Below are 14,835 nucleotides of genomic sequence, written 5' to 3' on the forward strand. Positions count from 1 at the left end.
GGAAATATAAGCACCGCCATCTCAATAAACATGGAAATATCTACACCGCCATCTGTATGAACATGGAAATATCTACACGGCCATCTCTATAAACGTGGAAATATCTACACCGCTATCTGTATGAACTTGGAAATATCTACACTGCTATCTGTACAAAATTGAAATTATCTACACCCCTATCTCTATAAACATGGAAATATCTACACTGTTATCTGTATAAACATGGAAATATCTACACTGCTATGTGTATAAACATGGAAATATCTTCACTGCTGTCTGTATAAACGTGGAAATATCTACAATGCTGTCTCTATAAACTTGGAAATAACTACACCACTATCTCTAAAAACATGGAAATATGTAGACCGCCATCTCTATAAACATGGAAATACCTACACCACCATCTGTATAAACATTGAAATATCTATACTGCTATCTGCATAAACATGGAAATATCTACACCGCCATCTCTATGAACATGGAAATATCTACACCGCCATCTGTATGAACATGGAAATATCTACACCGCCATCTGTATGAACATGGAAATATCTACACCGCTAACTCTATGAACATGGAAATATCTTCACCGCTATCTGTATGAACATGGAAATATCTACACCGTTATCTGTATGAACATGGAAATATCTACACCGCTATCTGTATGAACATGGAAATATCTACACCGCTATCTGTACGAACATGGAAATATCTACACCGCTGTCTGTATGAACATGCAAATATCTACACAGCTATCTGTATATCAATGGAAATATCTACACTGCTATCTCTGTAAACATGGAAATAACTACACTGCTATCTGTATAAACATGGAAATATCTACACCGCCACCTGTATGATCATGGAAATGTTGACACTGCCATCCGTACGAACATGGAAATATCAACACCGCCATCTGTATGAACATGTAAATATCTACACCGCCGTCTGTGTGAACATGGAAATATCTACACCGCCATCTGTACAAACATTCACATATCTACAAAGCCATCTATATTAACATGGAACTATCTACACCGCAATCTGTATAAACAAGGAAATATCTGCCCAACTATGTGTATAAACATGGAAATATCCGAACCGCTATCAGTATATACATGGAAATATCTACACTGCTATCTGCATAAACATGGAAATATCCACACCGCTATCTGTTAAACATGGAAATGTCTACACCACTATCTGTGTAAACATGGAAATATCTACACCGCCGTCTGTGTAAACATGAAAATATCTACACCGCCATCACTATAAACATGGAAATATCTACACCGCCATCTGTATGAACATGGAAATATCTACACCGCCATCTCTATAAACGTGGAAATATCCACGCCGCTATCTGTATGAACTTGTAAATATCTACACTGCTTTCTGTATAAAATTGAAATTATCTACACCACTATCTCTATAAACATGGAAATATCTACTCTGATATCTGTATAAACATGGAAATATCTACACCGCTATCTGTATAAACATGGAAATATCCTCACCGCTATCTGTATAAACGTGGAAATATCTACAGCGCTGTCTCTATAAACTTGGAAATAACTACACCACTATCTCTGTAAACATGGAAATCTCTAGACTGCCATCTCTATAAACATGGAAATATCTACACCACCATCTGTATAAACATGGAAATATCTATACCTCTATCTACATAAACATGGAATTATCTACACTGCCATCTCTATGAACTTGGAAATTTCTAAACCGCCATCTGTACGAACATGGAAATATCAACACCGCCATCTGTATGAACATGTAAATATCTACACCACCATCTGTATGAACATGGAAATATCTACACCGCTAACTGTATGAACATGGAAATATCTACACCGATATCTGTATGAACATGGAAATATCTACACCGTTATCTGTATGAAAATCGAAATATCTACACCGCTATCTGTATGAACATGGAAATATCTACATCGCTATCTGTATGAACATGGAAATATCTACACCGCTATCTGTATGAACATGCAAATATCTACACAGCTATCTTTATATCAACGGAAATATCTACACTGCTATCTCTATAAACATGGAAATAACTACACTGCTATCTGTATAAACATGGAAATATCTACACCGCCACCTGTATGAACATGGAAATATCTACAATGCCATCCGTACGAACATGGAAATAGCTACACCGCCATCTGTATGAACATGGAAATATCTACCCAGCTATCTGTGTAAAATAGAAATTATCTACACCGCTATCTCTATAAAAATGGAAATAACAACACTGCTATCTGTAAAAGCATGGAAATATCTACAATGCCATCTCTATGAACATGGAAATATCTACACCGCCATTTGTATGGACATGGAAATATCTACACTGCCATCTCTATGAACATGGAAATATCTACACCGCCATTTGTATGAATTTGGAAATATCTACACCGCCATCTGTATGAACATGGAAATATCTACCCAGCTATCTGTGTAAAATAGAAATTATCTACACCGCTATCTCTATAAACATGGAAATAACAACACTGCTATCTGTAAAAGCATGGAAATATCTACAATGCCATCTCTATGAACATGGAAATATCTACACCGCCATTTGTATGGACATGGAAATATCCACACTGCCATCTCTATGAACATGGAAATATCTACACCGCCATTTGTATGAATTTGGAAATATCTACACCGCCATCTGTATGAACATGGAAATATCATCACCGCCATCAGTATGAACATGGATATATCTACACCGGCATCTGGATGAACATGGAAATATCTACACCGCTATCTGCATGAACATGGAAATATCTACACAGCTGTCTGCATATGCATGGAAATATCTACACAGATTTCTCTATAAATATGGAAATAACTACAGCGCTGTCTCTATAAACTTCGAAATATCTACACCGCCATCTGTGTAAACATGAAAATATCTACACCGCCATCTCTATAAACATGGAAATATCTACACCGCCATCTGTATGAACATGGAAATATCTACACCGCCATCTGTATGAACATGGAAATATCTACACCGCCATCTCTATAAACGTGGAAATATCCACACCGCTATCTGTATGAACTTGGAAATATCTACAGAGCTCTCGGTATAAAATTGAAATTATCTACACCACTATCTCTATAAACATGGAAATATCTACTCTGCTATCTGTATAAACATGGAAATATCTACACCGCCATCTGTATTAAGATGGAAATATCTACACCGCTATCTGTATAAACATGGAAATATCTGCCCAACTATCTGTATAAACCTGGAAATATCCGCACCGCTATCTGTATAAACATGGAAATATCTACACCGCTATCTGCATAAACATGGAAATATCCTCACCGCTATCTCTGTAAACATGGAAATGTCTACACCGCTATCTGTGTAAACATGGAAATATCTACACCGCCATCTGTGTAAACATGAAAATATCTACACCGCCATCTCTGTAAACATTGAAATATCTACACCGCCATCTGTATGAACATGGAAATATCTACACTGCCATCTCTTTAAACGTGGAAATATCTACACCGCTATCAGTATAAACTTGGAAATATCTACACTGCTATCTGTATAAAATTGAAATTATCTACACCACTATCTCTATAAACATGGAAATATCTACACTGTTATCTGTATAAACATGGAAATATCTACACCGCTATCTGTATAAACATGGAAATATCTTCACCGCTATCTGTATAAACATGGAAATATCTACAAGGCTGTCTCTATAAACTTGGAAATAACTACACCGCTATCTCTATAAACATGAAAATATCTAGACCGCCATCTCTATAAACATGGAAATATCTACACCACCATCAGTATAAACATGGAAATATCTATACCGCTATCTGCATAAACATGGAAATATCTACACCGCCATCTCTATGAACATGGAAATATCTACACCGCCATCTGTACAAACATGGACATATCTACAAAGCCATCCATATTAAAATGGAAATATCTACACCGCTATCTGTATAAACATGGAAATATCTACACCGCTATCTGTATGAACATGGAAATATCTACACCGCTATCTGTATGAACATGGAAATATCAACACCGCTATCTGTATGAACATGCAAATATCTACACAGCTATCTATATATCAAGGGAAATATCTACACTGCTATCTCTATAAACATGGAAATAACTACACTGCTATCGGTATAAACATGGAAATATCTACACCGCCACCTGTATGAACATGGAAATGTCTACACTACCATCCATACGAACATGGAAATATCTACACCGCCATCTCTATGAACATGGAAATATCTACACCGCCATATGTGTGAACATGGAAATATCTACACTGCTAACTGAATGAACATGGAAATATCTTCACCGCTATCTGCATGAACATGGAAATATCTACACAGCTGTCTGCATATGCATGGAAATATCTACACAGATTTCTCTATAAATATGGAAATAACTACAGCGCTGTCTCTATAAACTTCGAAATATCTACACCGCCATCTGTGTAAACATGAAAATATCTACACCGCCATCTCTATAAACATGGAAATATCTACACCGCCATCTGTATGAACATGGAAATATCTACACCGCCATCTGTATGAACATGGAAATATCTACACCGCCATCTCTATAAACGTGGAAATATCCACACCGCTATCTGTATGAACTTGGAAATATCTACAGAGCTCTCGGTATAAAATTGAAATTATCTACACCACTATCTCTATAAACATGGAAATATCTACTCTGCTATCTGTATAAACATGGAAATATCTACACCGCCATCTGTATTAAGATGGAAATATCTACACCGCTATCTGTATAAACATGGAAATATCTGCCCAACTATCTGTATAAACATGGAAATATCCGCACTGCTATCTGTATAAACATGGAAATATCTGCACTGCTATCTGCATAAACATAGAAATATCCACACCGCTATCTGTGTAAACATGGAAATGTCCACACCGCTATCTGTGTAAACATGGAAATACCTACACCGCCATCTGTGTAAACATGAGAATATCTACACCGCCATCCCCGTTAACATGGAAATATCTACACCCCCATCTGTATGAACATGGAAATATCTACACCGCCATCTCTATAAACGTGGAAATATCTACACTGCTATCTGTATGAACTTGGAAATATCTACACTGCTCTCCGTATAAAATTTAAATTATCTACACCACTATCTCTGTAAACATGGAAATATCTAGACCGCCATCTCTATAAACATGGAAATATCTACACCACCATCTGTATAAACATGGAAATATCTATACCGCTATCTGCATAAACATGGAAATATCTACACCGCCTTCTCTATGAACATGGAAATGTCTACACCGCCATCTGTAAGAACATGGAAATATCTCTACCGCCATCTGTATGAACATGTAAATATCTACACCGCCATCTGTATGAACATGGAAATATCTACACCGCTATCTGTATGTACATGCAAATATCTACACAGATATCTGTATATCAATGGATATATCTACACTGCTATCTCTATAAACATGGAAATAACTACAATGCTATCTGTATAAACATGGAAATATCTACACCGCCACCTGTATGAACATGGAAATATCTACACTGCAATCCGTACGAACATGGATATATCTACACCGCCACCTGTATGAACATGGAAATATCTACACCGCTATCTGTATGAACATGGAAATATCTACACTGCTATCTGTATGAACACGGAAAAATCTACACTGCCATCTGTATGAACATGGAAATATCTACACCGTTATGTGTATGAACATGCAAATATCTACATAGCTATCTGTATATCAATGGAAATATCTACACTGCTATCTCTATAAACATGGAAATAACTACACTGCTATCTGTATAAACATGGAAGTATCTACACCGCCATCTCTATGAACATGGAAATATCTACACCGCCATGTGTATGAACATGGAAATATCTACACCGCCATCTCAATGAACATGGAAATATCTACACCGCCATTTCTATGAACATGGAAGTATCTACACCGCCATCTGTATGAACATGGAAATATCTTCACCGCCATCTGTATGAACATGGATATATGTACACCGGCATCTGGATGAACATGGAAATAACTACACCGCTATCTGCATGAACATGGAAATATCTACACAGCTATCTGAGTATACATGGAAAGATCTACACAGATTTCTCTATAAATATGGAAATAATTACAGCGCTATCTCTATAAACTTCGAAATATCTACACCGCCATCTGTATGAACATGGAAATATCTACACCGCCATCTGTACAAAGATGGACATATCTACACCCCCATCTGTATTAAGATGGAAATATCTACACCGCTATCTGTATAAACATGGAAATATCTGCCCAACTATCTGTATAAACATGGAAATATCCGCACTGCTATCTGTATAAACATGGAAATATCTACACTGCTATCTGCATAAACATGGAAATATTCACACCGCTATCTGTGTAAACATGGAAATGTCCACACCGCTATCTGAGTAAACATGGAAATATCTACACCGCCATCTATGTAAACATGAAAATATCGACACCGCCATCCCCGTTAACATGGAAATATCTACACCCCCATCTGTATGAACATGGAAATATCTACACCGCCATCTCTATAAACGTGGAAATATCTACACTGCTATCTGTATGAACTTGGAAATATCTACACTGCTCTCTGTATAAAATTTAAATTATCTACACCACTATCTCTGTAAACATGGAAATATCTAGACCGCCATCTCTATAAACATGGAAATATCTACACCACCATCTGTATAAACATGGAAATATCTATACCGCTATCTGCATAAACATGGAAATATCTACACCGCCTTCTCTATGAACATGGAAATGTCTACACCGCCATCTGTAAGAACATGGAAATATCTATACCGCCATCTGTATGAACATGTAAATATCTACACCGCCATCTGTATGAACATGGAAATATCTACACCGCTATCTGTATGTACATGCAAATATCTACACAGCTATCTGTATATCAATGGAAATATCTACACTGCTATCTCTATAAACATGGAAATAACTACAATGCTATCTGTATAAACATGGAAATATCTACACTGCAATCCGTACGAACATGTATATATCTACACCGACATCTGTATGAACATGTAAATATCTACACCGCCACCTGTATGAACATGGAAATATCTACACAGCTGTCTGCATATTCATGGAAATATCTACACAGATTTCTCTATAAATATGGAAATAACTACAGCGCTGTCTCTATAAACTTCGAAATATCTTCACCGCCATCTGTATGAACATGGAAATATCTACACCACCATCTGTACGAACATGGACATATCTACACCGCCATCTGTATTAAGATGGAAATTTCTACACCGTTATCTGTATAAACATGGAAATATCTGCCCAACTATCTGTATAAACATGGAAATATCCGCACCGCTATCTGTATAAACATGGAAATATCTACACCGCTATCTGCATAAACATGGAAATATCCACACCGCTATCTGTGTAAACATGGAAATGTCTACACCGCTATCTGTGTAAACATGGAAATATCTACACCGCCATCTGTGTAAACATGAAAATATCTACACCGACATCTCTATAAACATGGAAATATCTACACCGCCATCTGTATGAACATGGAAATATCTACACCGCCATCTCTATAAACGTGGAAATATCCACACCACTATCTGTATGAAGTTGGAAATATTTACAGTTCTCTCGTTATAAAATTGAAATTATCTACACCACTATCTCTGTAAACATGGAAATATCTACTCTGCTATCTGTATAAACATGGAAATATCTACACCGCTATCAGTATAAACATGGAAATATCTTCACAACTATCTGTATAAACATGGAAATATCTACAGCGCTGTCTCTATAAACTTGGAAATAACTACACCACTATCTCTGTAAACATGGAAATATCTAGACCGCCATCTCTATAAACATGGAAATATCTACACCACCATCTGTATAAACATGGAAATATCTATACCGCTACCTGCATAAACATGGAAATATCTACACCGCCATCTCTATGAACATGGAAATATCTACACCGCCATCTGTACGAACATGGAAATATCTACACCGCCATCTGCATGAACATGTAAATATCTACACCGCCATCTGTATGAATATGGAAATACCTACACCGCCACATGTATGAACATCGAAATATCTACAATGCCATCCGTACGAACATGGAAATATCTACACCACCATCTGTATGAACATGCATATATCTACACCGGCATCTGGATGAACATGGATATATCTACACAGCTATCTGCATATACATGGAAATATCTACACAGATTTCTCTATAAATATGGAAATAACTACAGCGCTATCTCTATAAACTTCGAAATATCTACATCGCCATCTGTATGAACATGGAAATATCTTCACCGCCATCTGAACGAACAAGGACATATCTACACTCCTATTGGTATGAACATATAAATATCTTCACCGCTATCTGCAGGAACATGGAAATATCTACACCGCTATCAGTATGAACATGGAAATATCTACACCGCTATGTGTATGAACTTGGAAATATCTACACCGCTATCTGTATGAACATGCAAATATCTACACAGCTATCTGTATAAAATTGAAATTATCTACACCACTATCTCTATAAACATGGAAATAACTACACTGCTATCTGCATAAACATGGAAATATCTACACCGCCATCTCTATGAACATGGAAATATCTACACCGCCATTTGTATGAACATGGAAATATCTACACCGCCATCTCTATGAACATGGAAATATCTACACCGCCATTTATTTGAACATGGAAATAACTACACCGCCATCTGTATGAACTTGGAAATATCTTCACCGCCATCTGTATGAACATGGATATATCTGCACCGCTATCTGCATGAACATGGAAATATCTACACAGCTATCTGCATATACATGGAAATATCTACAAAGATTTCTCTATAAATATGGAAATAACTACAGCGCTATCTCTATAAACTTCGAAATATCTACACCGCCATCTGTATGAACATGGAAATATCTACACCGCCATCTGTACGAACATGGACATATCTACACCGCCATCTTTATTAAGATGGAAATATCTACACCGCTATCTGTATAAACATGGAAATATCTGCCCATCTGTATAAACATGGAAATATCCGCACCGCTATCTGTATAAACATGGAAATATCTACACCGCTAACTGCATAAACATGGAAATATCCACACCGCTATCTGTGTAAACATGGAAATGTCTACACCGCTATCTGTGTAAACATGGAAATATCCACACCGCCATCTGTATGAACATGGAAATATCTACACCGCCATCTCTATAAACGTGGAAATATCTACGCCGCTATCTGTATGAACTTGGAAATATCTACACTGCAATCTGTATAAAATTGAAATTATCTACACCCCTATCTCTATAAACATGGAAATATCTACACTGTTATCTGTATAAACATGGAAATATCTACACCGCTATCTGTATAAACATGGAAATATCTTCACCGCTGCCTGTATAAACATGGAAATATCTACAACCATGTCTTCATAAACTTGGAAATAACTACACCACTATCTCCATAAACATGGAAATATCTAGACCGCCATCTCTATAAACATGGAAATACCTACACCACCATCTGTATAAACATGGAAATATCTATTCCGCTATCTGCATAAACATGGAAATATCTACACCGCCATCTCTATGAACATGGAAATATCTACACCGCCATCTGTATGAACATGGAAATATCTACACCGCCATCTGTATGAACATGTAAGTATCTACACCGCCATCTGTATGAACATGGAAATATCTACACCGCTAACTGTATGAACATGGAAATATCTTCACCGCTATCTGTATGAACATGGAAATATCTACACCGTTATCTGTATGAACATGGAAATATCTACACCGCTATCTGTATTAACATGGAAATATCTACACCGCTATCTGTACGAACATGGAAATATCTACACCGCTATCTGTATGAACATGCAAATATCTACACAGCTATCTGTATATCCATGGAAATATCTACACTGCTATCTCTATAAACATGGAAATAACTACACTGCAATCTGTATAAACATGGAAATATCTACACCGCCACCTGTATGATCATGGAAAAGATGACACTGCCATCCGTACAAACATGGAAATATCAACACCGCCATCTGTATGAACATGTAAATATCTACACCGCCATCTGTGTGAACATGGAAATATCTACACCGCTAACTGTATGAACATGGAAATATCTACACCGCTATCTGTATGAAAATGGAAATATCTACACCGCTGTCTGTATGAACATGGAAATATCTACACCGCTCTCTGTATAAAATTGAAATTATCTACACCACTATCTCAATAAACATGTAAATATCTACACCGCTATCTGTGTAAACATAGAAATATCCACACCGCCATCTGTGTAAACATGAAAATATCTACACCGCCATCCCCATTAACATGGAAATATCTACACCGCCATCTGTATGAACATGGAAATATCTACACCGCTATCTGTATGAACATGGAAATATCTACACTGCTATCTGTATGAACATGGAAATATCTACACCGCTATCTGTATGAACATGCAAATATCTACACAGCTATCTGTATAAAAGTGAAATTATATACACCACTATCTCTATAAACATGGAAATAACTACACTGCTATCTGTATAAACATGGAAATATCTACACCGCCATCTCTATGAACATGGAAATATCTACACCGCCATTTGTATGAACATGGAAATATCTACACCGCCATCTCTATGAACATGGAAATATCTACACCGCCATTTGTATGAACATGGAAATATCTACACCGCCATCTGTATGAACTTGGAAATATCTTCACCGCCATCTGTATGAACATGGATATATCTACACCGCTATCTGCATGAACATGGAAATATCTACACAGCTATCTGCATATACATGGAAATATCTACAAAGATTTATCTATAAATATGGAAATAACTACAGCGCTATCTCTATAAACTTCGAACTATCTACACCGCCATCTGTATTAACATGGAAATATCTACACCGCCATCTGTACGAACATGGACATATCTACACCGCCATCTGTATTAAGATGAAAATATCTACACCGCTATCTGAATAAACATGGAAATATCTGCCCATCTGTATAAACATGGAAATATCCGCACCGCTCTCTGTATAAGCATGGAAATATCTACACCGCTATCTGCATAAACATGGAAATATCCACACCGCTATATATGTAAACATGGAAATGTCTACACCGCTATCTGTGTAAACATGGAAATATCTACACCGCCATCTGTGTAAACATGAAAATATCTACACCACCATCTCTATAAACATGGAAATATCTACACCGCCATCTGTATGAACATGGAAATATCTACACCACCATCTCTATAAACGTGGAAATATCTACGCCGCTATCTGTATGAACTTGGAAATATCCACACTGCAATCTGCATAAAATTGAAATTATCTACACCCCTATCTCTATAAACATGGAAATATCTACACTGTTATCTGTATAAACATGGAAATATCTACACCGCTATCTGTATAAACATGGAAATACCTTCACCGCTGCCTGTATAAACATGAAAATATCTACAACGCTGTCTCTATAAACTTGGAAATAACTACACCACTATCTCTATAAACATGGAAATATCTAGACCGCCATCTCTATAAACATGGAAATACCTACACCACCATCTGTATAAACATGGAAATATCTATTCCGCTATCTGCATAAACATGGAAATATCTACACCGCCATCTCTATGAACATGGAAATATCTACACCGCCATCTGTACGAACATGGAAATATCTACACCGCCGTCTGTATGAACATGTAAATATCTACACCGCCATCTGTATGAACATGGAAATATCTACACCGCTAAATGAACGAACATGGAAATATCTTCACCGCTATCTGTATGAACATGGAAATATCTACACCGTTATCTGTATGAACATGGAAATATCTACACCGCTATCTGTATTAACATGGAAATAACTACACCGCTATCTGTACGAACATGGAAATATCTACACCGCTATCTGTATGAACATGCAAATATCTACACAGCTATCTGTATATCCATGGAAATATCTACACTGCTATCTCTATAAACATGGAAATAACTACACTGCAATCTGTATAAACAAGGAAATATCTACACCGCCATCTCTATGAACATGGAAATATCTACACCGCCATTTGTATGAACATGGAAATATCTACACCGCCATCTGTATGAACATGGAAATATCTTCACCGCCATCTGTATGAGCATGGATATGTCTACACTGGCATTTGGATGAACATGGAAATATCTACACCGTTATGTGCATGAACATGGAAATATCTACACAGCTATCTGCCTATACATGGAAATATCTACACAGATTTCTCTATAAATATGGAAATAACTACAGTGCTATCTCTATAAACTTCGAAATATCTACACCGCCATCTGTATGAACATGGAAATATCTACACCGCCATCTGTACGAACATGGACATATCTACACCGCCAACTGTAATTAGATGGAAATATCTACACCGCTATCTGTATAAACAGGGAAATATCTGCCCAACTATCTGTATAAACATGGAAATATCTTCACCGCTATCTGTATAAACATTGAAATATCTACAACGCTGTCTCTATAAACTTGGAAATAACTACACAACTATCTCTATAAACATGGAAATATCTAGACCGCCATCTCTATAAACATGGAAATATCTACACCACCGTCTGTATAAACATGGAAATATCTATACCGCTATCTGCATAAACATGAAAATATCTACACCGCCATCTCTATGAACATGGAAATATCTACACCGCCATCTGTACGAACATGGAAATATTTACAACGCCATATGTACGAACATATAAATATCCACACCGCCATCTGTATGAACATGGAAATATCTACACCTCTAACTGTATGAACATGGAAATATCTAAACCGCTATCTGTATGAACACGGAAATATCTACACCGCTATCTGTATGAACATGCAAATATTCACACAGCTATCAGTATATCAATGGAAATATCTACACTGCTATCTCTATAAACATGGAAATAACTACACTGCTATCTGTATAAACATGGAAATATCTACACCGCCACCTGTATGAACATGGAAACATCTACACTGCCATCCGTAGGAACATGTAAATATCTACTCCGCCATCTGAATGAACATGGAAATATCTACACCGCTCTCTGTATGAACATGGAAATATCTACACCGCTATCTGTATGAACATGGAAATATCTACACCGTTATCTGTATGAACATGGAAATATCTACACCGCTATCTGAAAGAAAATGGAAATAACTACACCGCTATCTGTAAGAACATGGAAATATCTACCCCGCTATCTGTATGAACATGCAAATATCAACACCGCTATCTGTATGAACATGGAAATATCAACACCGCCATCTGTATGAACATGGAATTATCTTCACCACCATCTGTAAGACCATGGACATGTCTACACCGCCATCTGTATTAAGATGGAAATATCTACACCGCCATCTGTATGAACATGGAAATTTCTACACCTCTAATTGTATGAACATGGATATATCTAAACCGCTATCTGTATGAACATGGAAATATCTACACCGTTATCTGTATGAACATGGAAATATCTACACCGCTATCTGTATGAACATGGAAATATCTACACCGCTATCTGTATGAACATGGAAATATCTACACCGCTATCTGTATGAACATGCAAATATCTACACAGCTATCTGTATATCAATGGAAATATCTACACTGCTATCTCTATACACATGGAAATAACTACACTGCTATCTGTATAAACATGGAAATATCTACACCGCCACCTGTATGATCATGGAAATATCTACACTGCCATCCGGACAAACATGGAAATATCTACACCGCCATCTGTATGAACATGGAAATATCTACACCGCTCTCTGTATGAACATGGCAATATCTACACCGCCGTCTCTATGAACATGGAAATATCTTCACCGCCATCTGTATGAACATGGATATATCTAAACCGGCATCAGGATGAACATGGAAATATCTACACCGCTCTCTGCATGAACATGGAAATATCTACACAGCTATCTGCATATACATGGAAATATCTACACAGATTTCTCTATAAATATGGAAATAACTACAGCGCTATCCCTTTAAACATCGAAATATCTACACCGCAATCTGTATGAACATGGAAATATCTACACTGCCATCTGTACGAACATGGACATACCTACACCGATATCTGTATTAAGATGGAAATATCTACACCGCTATCTGTATAAACATGGAAATATCTGCCCAACTATCTGTATAAACATGGAAATATCCGCACCGCTATCGGTATAAACATGGAAATATCTACACCACTATCTGCATAAACATGGAAATATCCACACCGCTATCTGTGTAAACATGGAAATGTCTACACCGCTATCTGTGTAAACATGGAAATATCTACACCACCATCTGTGTAAACATGAAAATATCTACAACGCCATCTCTATAAACATGGAAATATCTACACCGCCATCTGTATGAACATGGAAATAGCTACACCGCCATCTCTATAAACGTGGAAATATCTGCACCGCTATCTGTATGATCTTGGGAATATCTACAGTGTTATCTGTATAA

This window comes from Gorilla gorilla, chromosome 15 (genome assembly GCF_029281585.2).
Source record: "Gorilla gorilla gorilla isolate KB3781 chromosome 15, NHGRI_mGorGor1-v2.1_pri, whole genome shotgun sequence".
Taxonomy (NCBI): Eukaryota; Metazoa; Chordata; class Mammalia; order Primates; family Hominidae; genus Gorilla; species Gorilla gorilla.